The sequence below is a fragment of the Eutrigla gurnardus genome (genome assembly GCF_963514095.1).
Source record: "Eutrigla gurnardus genome assembly, chromosome: 16".
Taxonomy (NCBI): Eukaryota; Metazoa; Chordata; class Actinopteri; order Perciformes; family Triglidae; genus Eutrigla; species Eutrigla gurnardus.
Window position 1 is genome coordinate 16,280,554 of NC_139927.1, and position 13,968 is coordinate 16,294,521.

At 44.3% G+C, this 13,968-nt stretch overlaps 1 protein-coding gene across 5 annotated transcripts in view; it reads left to right on the forward strand.

Annotated features, from left to right (window-relative positions):
* The window catches only part of fynb (FYN proto-oncogene, Src family tyrosine kinase b), a 55,153-nt gene that overhangs the window by 1,472 nt on the left and 39,713 nt on the right, over nucleotides 1-13,968 (forward strand). For 3 of the 5 annotated variants that reach the window (XM_084030862.1, XM_084030858.1, XM_084030861.1), the window contains exon 2: nucleotides 12,650-12,724. The exons of 1 other annotated variant lie outside the window; for it this stretch is intronic. The gene's annotated coding sequence lies outside the window, so the exon portion shown is untranslated. Of the gene's footprint in view, nucleotides 1-2,357; nucleotides 2,375-12,649; nucleotides 12,725-13,968 lie in introns of those variants that run through there. One more of the 5 variants, XM_084030859.1, reaches the window with a different exon arrangement.

The following is a 13,968-nucleotide window of genomic DNA, read 5'->3' on the forward strand; positions in this document are numbered from 1 at the left end:
CATCCATCCCTCCATCCATACCTCCATCCATCCCTTCATTCCTCCATCCATACCTCCATCCATCCATACCTCCATCCATCCCTTCATTCCTCCATCCATACCTCCATCTATACCTCCATCCATCCCTTCATTCCTCCATCCATACCTCCATCCATACCTCCCTTCATTCCTCCATCCATACCTCCATCCATCCATACCTCCATCCATCCCTTCATTCCTCCATCCATACCTCCATCTATACCTCCATCCATCCCTTCATTCCTCCATCCATACCTCCATCCATACCTCCCTTCATTCCTCCATCCATACCTCCATCCATCCATACCTCCATCCATCCCTTCATTCCTCCATCCATCCATACCTCCATCCATCCCTTCATTCCTCCATCCATACCTCCATCTATACCTCCATCCATCCCTTCATTCCTCCATCCATACCTCCATCCATCCATACCTCCATCCATCCCTTCATTCCTCCATCCATTCCTCCATCCATCCATCCCTCCATCCATACCTCCATCCATCCCTTCATTCCTCCATCCATACCTCCATCTATACCTCCATCCATCCCTTCATTCCTCCATCCATACCTCCATCCATACCTCCCTTCATTCCTCCATCCATACCTCCATCCATACCTCCATCCATCCATACCTCCATCCATCCCTTCATTCCTCCATCCATACCTCCATCCATCCCTTCATACCTCCATCCATACCTCCATCCATCCCTTCATTCCTCCATCCATTCCTCCATCCATACCTCCATCCATACCTCCATCCATACCTCCATCCATCCCTTCATACCTCCATCCATACCTCCATCCATCCCTTCATTCCTCCATCCATTCCTCCATCCATCCCTTCATTCCTCCATCCATACATCCATCCATGCATCCATCCCTCCCATCATTCCTCCATCCATCCCTTCATTCCTCCATCCATCCCTTCATTCCTCCATCCATCCCTTCATCCCTCCCTTCATTCCTCCATCCATCCATCCATCCATCCATCCCTTCATTCCTCCATCCATACCTCCATCCATCCCTTCATACCTCCATCCATACCTCCATCCATCCCTTCATACCTCCATCCATACCTCCATCCATCCATACCTCCATCCATCCCTTCATTCCTCCATCCATACCTCCATCCATCCCTTCATACCTCCATCCATACCTCCATCCATCCCTTCATTCCTCCATCCATTCCTCCATCCATACCTCCATCCATACCTCCATCCATACCTCCATCCATCCCTTCATTCCTCCATCCATTCCTCCATCCATACCTCCATCCATACCTCCATCCATACCTCCATCCATCCCTTCATACCTCCATCCATACCTCCATCCATCCCTTCATTCCTCCATCCATTCCTCCATCCATCCCTTCATTCCTCCATCCATACATCCATCCATTCCTCCATCCCTCCCATCATTCCTCCATCCATACCTCCATCCATCCATCCATCCCTTCATTCCTCCATCCATACCTCCATTCCTCCATCCATCCCTTCAGCCCGTAAAAACCTGGCCAAGCTTGAACCACACATCCGTTTGTTCCACACTTCCTGTCTGCGAAGTGAGTGTAATTGATTACATCGTCGGCCGCTGCCTTTTCTCTTGCGTCAGCATTTCTCTCCTTAAGAAACGTCTCTTAATGAAGCTGCGGCTGTTTACCACATGCAACAGACAGCCGAGGCTCTCGAGGGAAAGCTGTAAAAACTGGAAGTGACAGGAGGAAACGTGCAGCTGTAGAAGTGCCATTATCCCTACTCTCAGCTTCTCAGTTCGCCTGCTCCTGTTCTCTTTAGGATTTCTGCAGCAAGAATACAGAGCTGCTTTGCTTAGCTGCTTAATACTCTGAGTGTTTCAGGTGGTGCAGGTGCAGCGCATGGAAGCACCGCGTACGTTGTGTCACTTGAAGGGGGGGGGGGGATCTCTGTTGAGTCGTAGTAGTCTTGCAGAGACACCGGCTTGCTTTATAATTTGTTTGTTGTTTTGTCGAAGCATATGCCGTGAGTACAAACGCAGACAGAAGTGAGTTCGGATCACACTCTCATTACATCTGTGTATGTGTTATATCCGCTTAATTTGCAGTGGTATTATGTATGGCAGACATCCCCGTCTATCTGCAGCGCAGGCTTTCTGCAGAAAGAGTTAAAGGATGCTCCTTTTTTTTTTATCATTGTCGGTGTTGTGCAATAGGATGCTCGCCATCGCTTGATGCGCGTCCGCCCAGTTAGACGGACAGCTTTAATGACACCGTGGTGAGGCGCTGCCAGAGCGCCGTGATCCTAATCACGGTTCAGCCCGTGACTGACTGACTCTGCGTTGGCAGGAGGGAGCTGTTCTGGCAGCTAATCACACACAGGTGAGGAGGTTAGCATCACAGCAGAACACAGCAGAGCTAATGCCACAGCAGTGTGATAATTGTCTTGTGATATTACACTTGATGTCAGTGGCTTTTTGATTCATTTCATTAGTAGAACACTTCAAGTTACTGCATTTAACTAGTTCAGTGATTCTGACGACTTTGTGTGAAACAAAACAAATGTGTCTGTTTCTATGGAGTTATTCTTGATGCTTGTCGTCGGTGCTGCTGGCTCTAATTCTGGCGAAGTCGGACAAAAATCACGCAGTTCAGACTCCAGCAGCGACCTTTACGATTTTTTCAACAACAAAAAAAACAAACAAAACAAAAAAACATGATCTGTGTTGCAATAAACATTTGTCTCCTGAACAGAGGTGGGAAATAAAGAAGTACAAATACTTTGTTGCTGTACTTAAATAGAATTTTCAGGTATCTGTCCTTTTACTTGAGTATTTCTTGACCTAAGTTTTTTTTTACTTTTCCTCCCTACATTTAAAAACAATTATCTGTACTTTCTGCTACTTCTTATTAATATGACGTGAGATTCAGTCAGCCTTGCACAAAAACAGCCAGTAGAAATGTCCTTCATCGGGATACGTTAGACTTGAGTACATTTCAAAGCCTGTACTTTTTCACTTTTACCCGAGTAAAGAAGTTTAAACAGTACTTCTCCTTTTACCTTTTTGAACACAAGTATCTGTACTTCTACTTAAGTACTGGACCTCGGTTCTTTTGACGCCTCTACTCCTGACAAATTGTGACAAAAAAGTGATTCCAGTTTGTCTCCATTTCAAGCGTATTTTGATGATTATCAGGATACTATCGTGAATCGTGACATTAAGTTCGTCCCATGTCTGCTGCACTTACTGTGTTTGCTGCTGTGTTGGGAGTGGGAGGAGCAGGTGTGAAATGTGCTCACAGTGACATCATCATTCCTAATGTCACTTCGTCTCCTCTGTGACAGGAGCCATTTTGAACATTAGTTCTAGTTCCCTGACTGTCTGGGAGCCAGTGAGAGAGCCGGCAGCAGCCATGGTGAAGCACTACTCATCATTTTACTACTTTATGTATTCTCTAATCTCTGTTATTTAACACTCAAGCATTACTCTCCCAACTATAAACGGGCATTCTGGGAGCTTTTTACCTTTTTGTTTGGTCGTTCACTTCAAAAAGATACGGGAGGGTTTAGTGCTGAATTACACTTGAATTCTGGGCTAATTCTGCAATTTATCATTTAAATTGCTTGTCCTGTTTAAAAACAGCCTTGACATTTTTAAGTTAAGATGATGAAATAAAACTAAAAAGAGAAATGTAGTTAATCCTCACATTTGATAAACAGGAAGCAGCAAATATCTGGCATGTTAGCTTGATGTTTGTGAGTTCAGTGTTAGAGGTCGTTTATACAATGTGTTTTATCTTCTGGCCGTTGGTTTACACGACAACAGCGTTTTTGGGGGCTGCATACAAAAGCTTTTGAAACCAGGTTCCAGATGGCATTTTCATATCGTCCTGAACTGCATATATTACTTAGCCACCAAAAATCTGTAAAACCAGAGAATCCAGCCCAGCGGTTGATGACATCACATGGAGCTTGCGGCGGGTCAGATGGTGTTGGCTCATCCGTTCGGGGCTGGGGGTGCAGTCAGCTGCTCCTCGGCGTCACGCTCGGAGGTCGGTCAGGAAGACATCACAACAGTGTCGTCCTTTGTGTCACGCTGCCAGGGGAGAGGGATGAGCTGCCCCCCCCGTCTCACCTCCTCGCTGTGAGTCATGACACGCTCGTGGCCTCAAGTTATTGTTGCAGACAATGTGGAAACACGAATCGGGGTTCAACGGCGATGAGCAACTGCACACTTAAACGTGTTTGTTAAGCTAATATGACTCGCCACGGTCGATAATGATGATTATCTTGGCTAAAATAAGCTAAAATTTATGCTGGAATTACTTTAGTTGAGAAGAAAACATGTTTATTGAGATTTTAAGTGAACATCCTTTTTTTTTTGTGAAAAACAGTCAAATATTCATAAATAATAATTGAAAATGCTCGCCTGCACAGTCAAAATATGTAATTTGAAAGACGACGCACAACAAAAGTCACATAAGTGGCGTCTCTGGAGCTACGACGTGTGTTCGGTACCAGGATGTAACTTTACTCCCGCTAACAGGCCTCGCTCGTCCTTCCAGCTGATAAAAAGAGTTGCTGGATAATAACACATCGGGTGAGATAACGTTACATTTATGACACCTGGAGGGGCGGGACTTTGTGTCTATGCGTTTTATTTTATCTTCGCCCAATCTGGTAAACTCTGGTAAGATTTATGAGGCAAAAGCGCATTTTACTTGCCCCGTGCAAGTGGGTAATTCTCATGAACCCCAGCTATGACAGGTGTAAGCCGGCATGTGAGAATATAGATCATGTGATCACCTCCGAATGCCTGCCATCCCTCCAGCATCGCCGTATCACTCCATATCACAACCGCTACTTTTCTTTTCACTCTGCTAATTAAAAACCAGCAGGTTTCACTGTCGCCTCTTCCTAGCTATTTACACGATTAATCTGCTCCATTCAAGAAAAACGCCAGCCGGGCGTGCGGCTCTGGGTCACTGTTGCAGCGATATCAAGGGAGGAAATGATGTGTGAAAGCGATACACTTGCATGAAAGCTCGTCAAAGCGGGGGCCCATGGAGATGTCCGTCTTAGGGGTGTTTTCTTCAAAGGAATTCAATTAGCGGGAGTTGTTTGTCTTGCTTCGAGGAGTCCGATTAACGGATCCTGTCACGCTGATACGCATCGCACACAATACCTTATCAGCCCACCACTTCCACCTGCCACAGCTCCTCTTTGTGTTTGCTCATGCGTACGTTGGCTCGAAATATGCAAAGTCAGTTACTGGTCGTCAAGTGTGGCTTCATTTCCTACTTGAAGAGAATCACATTTGCTCATTGACATCTGGAGCGCAGGCGAGGCATGAGAGCACCAGAAAGCGTGGCTTTCTCTCATATCCTGCTCAACGTTTTCCATTTTTAATCTTCCTCCCCTTTTTTTCTTAATCTCTCCATTTCCATTTAGCACTCAAGTCCATTTAGCCCTTATTCAAGAAGGTCAATAGTGCACTGGAGCGCCTCGGCCCGTATTTAAAACCTCACCACTGAATATATCAAGCAAAAGTCTTTTAATTCTGCCGGACACCACCCGACCCCGATTAATACAGTTAATACTGCAGCTGAAACAGTGGAAGGGCAATGGTAGGCTCCTATAACAGGTTTCCACCATATGCGGATGTCTGAGCAGAGAGCCAAGGCATCATGTGGTGGTGAGCGTAACAGCTGAGTGAGCTTACTGACTCTGTTATGATATTCAAGACTTTGCCTCATGTGTTGCGTTTAACACAGCCCCTTGATTAAGCAGGGCTTTTTGTGTTTTAGCACCTACTACTGTACGTACTGCTTACACGTTTCTAAAGTATGTTTTAAATGTGTAATGCTCTTTTCCCATCTCGCAATTATCAGACATTATGTTTAGAGCATCAACTAGTACTTTTTCTTTTATGAAGCTCTCAATTATTCATTTGATTAAGCATCCATAGATGTTTAAACCAGGCAGCTGAAGACTGAAGTAGAAGTGCCTTAAACATTCTCTCTACTGGCCATCAGGGGGCGACTCCTCTGGTTGTAAAAAGAAGTCTGGTTGTATAGAAGTCTATGAGAAAATGGTCCTACTTCTCACTTGATTTATTATCTCAGTAAACATGAGTTTATGGTCTCAATCTCTAGTTTCAAGTCTTCTTCAATCCAGCATGATGTTCATTTAGTACATTATGGTCCATCGGGTCATTTGTGTGCATCTACTTCATATACAATAGCACTCTGCAGAACATTTGCTTCGCGTTTGGTGTGAATGCATCTTCATGTCTGGGTTAACACTGATGTTCTTTGAGGCAGATGTTGAGCCCAGTCACAGTATTCGCCAGACCAGGATGCAGTGCAGCACAGCTAGCAGGTTTACAGATGTGTCTCGCTGATAATGTGTTTAAAGCGTTTGTGTTGTTTGTGAAGAATTTTGCAAAGCATATGATGGCATTTGGTGTCTCTCACTGGGAAAACACTACGAGTCTTGTTTTTTTCTTTCCTACACGTATGTTTGATGAAGAGAGAGGGGTTATTATTACATAGAATTCTATAAATGCATAAATTGAATTGTTTCAGAAAATAACTCCCAGTGTGCATCAAATATCACAAATGAATGTATCTTTAACAGTGAACGCTCAAACTAATCCAAACAGAAACAAAATTATTTGGTGAATTCATATTTTACATGACCTTTACACACACTGTTATGGTTAAGCTTCCTCATTTCCATCTTTTCAGATGGCAGAGAGAGAAAAGTTCAGTTCCTTCCACATAACGATATGAGATAACACTCTAATTTTCATTATCGGGATCATCTTAAATATTGTCACGAGTGTCTTGAAAAAGCTGTCTAGCTCACTATCATAGTAGAGAAGAGAAAAGCAGAGCCTGATTTAAAAAATAAAATACAGGATACAAAATACTGAAAAATGGTTCACCTTATGATTCATGATCATCTTATTTAAGATCAATTGATTGTTTTTCAAGAAAATAATATAGTTTTTTCAACAAAAGTGACACCAGTATGTTTTAATCATATTGTGATGATTATCGGGATAATGTCGTGAAGCCAGGATAACCTTACATGGAATTGCTCACTTAAGTTATTAATTGATGACGTTCGGCCGTTCACCTGTGTGACCAAAAGTTCAGCTCAACTCAAATCTTGATACTGGTTTTGATGTTTGCCCTTCTGATGATGCGAGGGCGAAGGCTCGGTGAAAATGTGAAGCTTTGGAAACGGGGTGAAGGCACAGCTCGGTGTCGACGTGTCGCCTGTTTGTTTGAAAAGCAGAGAGAACATTTACGCGTCTTCAAGCTCTCCGCCTGCCAGACACAAGCAGCAATCATGTGGGTGTTGTTCTCGCCGCTGAAACCCGGCGAGGGGGAGAACACGTCTCACTGCGTCTCCATTATGTATTAATGGTATGTTCTACCACGGTGGCAGGCAGACTCATCACAAGTGTTTGTGTTTTGAGGGGGAAACAAACGCGCCTTCTGTGTGCATGTTAACGGCCTGGAGAGGTTTTTTCTTCCGTCGTGATCTCGCCGTGCGTTCTCCAGCTGCGTCTCATGTCATGTGGGAGTGTCAAAGGTCATATTCTGCCCCAACAAAGCCTCCCTGTGCTGCACGTGGACGCTACTGTTACATCTGCATTTCAAAGAAGCTATTATGTTTTATGGTTTCTATGAATTTCATTGTGTTCTTATTTCAGATTTGCACATTCTGACTCTGAGTTCTGACTTCTGAGCATCATCTCCTCTCAGACGCGTCACTCTACTCGCCAAGAGCTCAGTTTCCGCTGCAGTATTCGTTCTCCTGAACTCTGCAGCCCGCCTGCCCTCTGCGTTACGCTCTCTCTCCGTCATTTCTCTGCATTGCTGATGCAGCTGCGAGATGCTGACAAAGGCAGATGATTGCTCATTCTGGCAGTTGGCGTCATGCTGGCACGCCAGAGCTGGGCCCTCACCATCACAGGGCTCTGTCTTCTGCCCTGTCACATGTTAAATAACCCCTCAAAGCAAGAGATGGCATTCCTCCTGCTGCCATTTTGGATTTTGCCCAGTCGGCATAGGAGGATATGAAAATGTCATGTCACGAATCCTGGCCAAAATAATTAGGATTTGCGTTATTATCCCGATAATCATCAAAATACGCTTACAAATCTGAAAGTGACACTAAAACATACTGGAATGTATTTGTATTACTTTTTTTTGTGAGAAACAATCAAATTATTTAAAATGAACTGATTGTAAATCATAACATGTCCCCACATCAACAAAGGATAAATACAGTTTAAAATGTATGTTTTCTATACTGAATTCTACATCACCTAATATAATGTCATATAATGTGTTCAGGATCTCCACTGAGATCAGCTGTTTATTATGTCTTCCTTTGAACACACAGAAGCCGTTGAGTGTTTCTGAAGTGCCCACTTTTTATCTGGAAAAAAAAGAGAGAAACTCAAAATCCCTCTCTCTTGTTGCGTAGCGTATACACAGGCAGCCAGTGCTGATAGAGTACTGAGTCCATTTTAATCCACTCAGTCAGCCTCTCAGCGACGGCTCGCACTGGCAGTCCTGACCCGTCAATCAAAACACATCCGTTAGAGCCCGTTCTGGATTTAATTGGCGTTCTAGCATGTCTTATCTTTACATGACAATGTTTCACAGAAAAACCACAGGCAGCTGACTGAATATATTGTCATTACTGAAGTACCCCACAGCCTGCAAGGTTGCTCTAAATCCATGTAAAGGCTGTAGCCTGCAGCTGTAAGCTTTGCAAATGCAGCTATTATTGAAATGGCAAAGTGCCCTACTTAGCCTTAAGAGACTAGCCCTGCAATGAACCAGGAGTGGGTGGCTGACGGCGAGCTTTATGTTAAACTGTAAGAGGCATGGCGTGTCTGAGCAGCACAGAGGGAAAACAGTGGCCCACCACCAGAGACTTGGGTTCATTTCCCAGCAGGGGCACCGTCTGCTTGGCCCAGGCCCCCAAAGATTATGAGTGGCGGAGCCAGTGAGGGGTCGGGCCAATGTCGCCGAGATGGTGACTTCTGCAGACCGGTTCAGCAACGCTTCCTGCTTGTTTCCTGTCATAAATGGCCTTTTCATCATTTTTATTCCAAGAAAGAAAGTTTTCTTTTATATTGTTTGTGTGTATGAAATTCAAGGGAATACCTATGTCTCACTAGAGAGTCAGAGTCATGACGTCCATATCCTCACAACTCGTCAGCACTCGCTTCTAAACAACAACGATGCTAGATCGTTGCATTGGTGGTGGAGCCAGCGGGTATTGTGTTATCAGCAGGGCAGTGTATGTACAATTTAGGCTATTTGACGGTGTAAATACTCCCATAACTCCCATGATTTGCTTCCACCTGCTGATTAAAGTGAAGGGGTTAGCCCTGCAGTTAGCCACATCTCTGGCTCGGGTTGTTAAGGTGGACCAATTTTCTAATTTTAGTGATGAGCACTGTTTCCTTTGCTAGCACCGTTAGCACTGCTTATGTTTGGTCTTTGCTCTAAACTGTCAATTAATAATTATTTATATTGGTTAATTGGTTATTATCTTTAATGAAATAACGGAAACATTGGAGCTCTGAAAGTAAAACTGTGGGGATCTCCGGCCCTGCAGGTCGATGATATTATACTCGGCACAAAGCCTGACTTGAACTCTGGCTACAGTACAGGCAGTGCCTGCCTTGCTGCCCACTGTCCCCCCCTGTGGCAGCTCAACACATTGAAAGCGGTGTCTTCTCTGTGGACCCAGCTGGGTGTCTGGCCAGTTCAGTAGCCCACTCATGTGTCTCGGTAGCCGAGCAGCAGAATGACTGAGTCTGTTGTGCCTCGGCCGGTCATGTGACACCTCCCCCCCAGCCTCAGTGCCATTATGTTTTATTGGAGGGGGCTGCTGATGAAAAGAGAGAGTCAGCTATCCCTCCGGGGCCAGGGGCTCCATGAACTCGGAGCAAAGCCGACTGGGTGCCTGTCGCCATGACTGCAGAGAGAGAGAGAGCCACAGATTGGATGCAGACATACGGAGCGGCCAAATGGCAATTTTCTGCTGGTAAAGAAGCCTTAAATCACATGTTTCCCTCACACACTGAGGTCAGCTTGAGTATTTTGGGACAGCCTCACAGTTCTTATACACAGATCCCCAAAATAGCCGCACTGTAAAGTACGACTGAAATGCAGCGTTGCATCTGGCCGGACATTTGAATACTACTGAACGCCTCACTCGTCACATCCCACCGTAGCACCGGTTTGTTTTTAAAGGTGTTCTCATTCTGAATTGAATTCTCAAGACGAGAGCAGTACGGTGTCATTCATTAATGTGAGGAGATGGAGAGGAAGCGTGTCACACCAGATCGTCCTCATTACCTCTTTTTTTCTCATTTCCTCCGTCTCTTCTTCTACTTCAAGGGCCCAGGAGGCCCAAGCATTTTTGCTTCATTTCCAGCAGTCCTCCAGCTTACGAACTACATCCACATCTCCGCTATTCAGATGTTACACCGGGGGGTTTAAATGAGAAAGTAGGGGTTTTAAAAATAGCAGATGTTATGTGTGTGACATAAATCTGATTACACACTTTGTGGGGACCCTACTTCCTTTTGGGGACACAAATCATAACGTTTTCAGGTGAAAGCTTGGTTTCAGTTTAGGATGAGGCTGATTGCGGTAAAGGTTATGGTAAGGAAATCAATGCAAGTCAATGTAATGTCTGTGTGTGGTCAAGCAGTTTGTTGGCTAATATTCCCTCTAAGTCTAATCACCGTTCCACTTTAGCATTGCCAAATAACGAGCCACGTTTTCCAGCTTGTTACCCTCACGCCGGCTTCACATATATTGATCCTTCCGATTATAAAAAATAAGTTCACTTTGGTCAAATGAACCGTTTAGTCTGTGGAGGTCTTGATTCAAACCAATAACAGGAAACGAGGATGTAGCATACGCCGACATGCACAAACCAGCAGCAGCAGCGTTCCACGTAGGTGTCTGCTGTTGCAGAACAAATAGTTGCACCACGTCTCCGAAGCTTGCATGCACTTGCAGCACCCTCACCTCGCCGCTCGAGCCATCGGCGAAGCCGCAGAGACAGATTAAATTAGATTAGTGGGGCTGAACTTTAAAGTCAAATCAGCAGCTAATGGGTTCTAACATATTTGGCAGCGGTGACAGCACGTCTTTTGGAACTAAAGGGCAGTTAACCCCGGCCCTCCTGCCACACAAAGACTACACTGTGTGTTTCTACTGTCAGTCAAAGAGCTGGCAGCCAACGTTTAGTTTATTCACGCCTGGTGGATTTGTAAATAAAAGTTGCCTTGTAAGTGTGTCAGAAATGTCCTTTGTGTTTTTTTTCCCTCACTTTTAACACTTAATCTGTTACTGAAGACTCACTCGATGAGATAAAATAATATTTTAGAATGTATCTATTTTCTTAAACTTTCTTAAAATTAATTTGTTTCATTTCAACAAAACATTACAACGGTACATGCAACATTAATGACGGGGGGGGGGAGATTACAGTGACTGATTTCCAATGATGATACTAAACATTCCTGTCATTTAATGACAGAAAAAGAATAAGTAACATAAATAAACATTAGCATTAAGTGAGATACAAATATAAACTAGAGAGAGCAGCTTGCAATGGGAAAACACAAGCCGCTCTGTCAAATCTTGCCAGAGGTGTAATGGGGTCAAATGAGTTTGGTGCCTTCAAACTTTATAAGTCAATAATAGAACTGAATGCATGGATAATTAAAACTCTTTGATGGGCCAGGCCATGTTTGTCTTTTTCAATCCAGCATGATGTTCATTTATAAAATGATGGTTCATTTAGAATCAAATCGACCACAAAGCAGGGGATGATTTATCAAAGAGGGAACATTTAAGTTGTGGTCAGGGGATGAGGGAATGCTGTGTTGGGGAAATATATAGTAAAAGGAAGCCTATGAAACATGTTATGAACTGTTTGGAGGTTAATATAAATCCAGTTTATAAACTGTTGAAGCAGAATGGAGCACTGTTTAATTTCTCCTGAATGGGTTTGTGTTGCCAGCAAGGAGAGATGGCAGTCTTTTCTCCTCGCTCGTAACGCACACGGTGTCTGTTTAACAGCGATGAGTCCGTGCATGAAACAAAATCATTTGTTAAGACCACCAACAGATGGCATCAAGTGGGTTTTTTTGTTGTTTTTATTTCAAGCATGCTTGTGATGCCCTACATTTAATAGGATCGCCTCATTGACAATGAATTGTACCTTTTTTTTAATCCACCTGCCTGCTGAAGAGGCAGTGAAGTGGGGTTTTAATTCAGGCTGGCAGCTCCTATATTCTTTTTCCTCATTAAAATATTACGCTCACAACGGGGACTTGTTTCTGTGTGCCAATTTTATTTTTTTGTTCTTCTCCCCGGGATTGAAAACCTGTTTGTCAGCCTCTTCCTCTCTATCTTCTATCACGCTCTCTCATGTTTTGTCACCATGGTAATAGGTCAAAAAAGCTGTCAGCCCCTCGAAATTTTCCAAGACCCATTTTTCACTGAGGATTGTGAATGACGACGGTTGGCACATGCAGTTGATATTTATGTTTTATTGAATGCGACGATGAATAATTGAGCGTCTCTGTGTCCCTGCAGGGCCTCCGTTTTGCCGGCGCACAAAGCAATGTGGAGGAAATAAAATAAAAATCCCTGATACGCCGAAAACCAGAGGTATGACTCTTCACACTCCACTGGACTCAAACACACCCACGCTCACTTGTAACCTCACACAAACGCTCCTACAGATCAATTCAGGCACGTTTACCTGCATGCGCGTACGCCAGCGCTTCGCGAGCACTTCCCGTGGATGCAGGCGGACTGCAAAACGTGGATTCCCCTCGCCTTTCTGTGCGTGTGCATCACAAGGAGAGCACAGCCCGCATGGATCGAACCACGCACAGATTCCCACCAGCTGAGAAGCCACAGTTCAAACCTCGGATGTGTTTATCAATGCGTATATATGAGACCACACACGAAATGAGAGCAAATGAGAGTTTAGGCTACAGCCCAGTTCAGGACTCATCAACAGGTCTTAATCAGAGTTTGATGATGGAGGATTACACAGTCAGGAGTATTTAATTTCTATGATTAGTTGTTATTTTGGTTATTGATAATAAGCCTTAACTGTTAACAATGAGCAGCTATCGAATGTTAATAGTTATTATCTAAGTAAATTAAAAAGGTTAAGTGTATTGAAGGTGTTTTGGAGGCTCCTGGGGGCCCGACGCCTTACTTGGTTCTCGTTTTTTGAGACTTGAGAGTGGAGCTTTGTTCTTAACCTTATTTTGGTTCACTTCATTCGTCACCCATTTTTCAGTGCGAGTCAAGACCCTCTTGTTCTGCACAGCAGCAGTTTGTTAGCTTCCCTTGTTCTGCAACCTATTTTGAAGCCAAAGAGATGTCCGTGTCCGCCCTAGTCGGAGGCATTTCATTCTGTAGCTTCCTCTTCTCGAGCTTCCGACCATCCGATCCCAGCCTGCTGACAAAGGAGACGCTTTGTAAAAACCCCAGCTGAGCAACCGACAAACTGCTATAAATGGAGAGGGGCTTTTATTTTGGGTGACTTAATCGTTGGGTTTCGAGGAAACGAGCTGAACAAGGGTTTCTTCTAGGTAACCAGAGTCAGCTGAGCTTCTGACATTCATAGCAAGTTTATTTATTATACAGGCTCAGTCATCACTGCTCTAATAGCTCCTTTATCATGTGTGCTCTGGTTTCCGATGGAGCCGTTTACATGTGACTCAGCTTCTTTCTTATTTTTTTCTGGCCTGCACGGTGTCAGCAAGATGGACTTAATGCCACAGTACAGTCTGCAGAGCCGGCAATGAAGGCTCATCAACGTTACTGTGGGAACATACTGTACACCGAGTGTGTAAGTGTGTACGCGCTCCTGCAGGGTGGGTGGTATCGTAGGC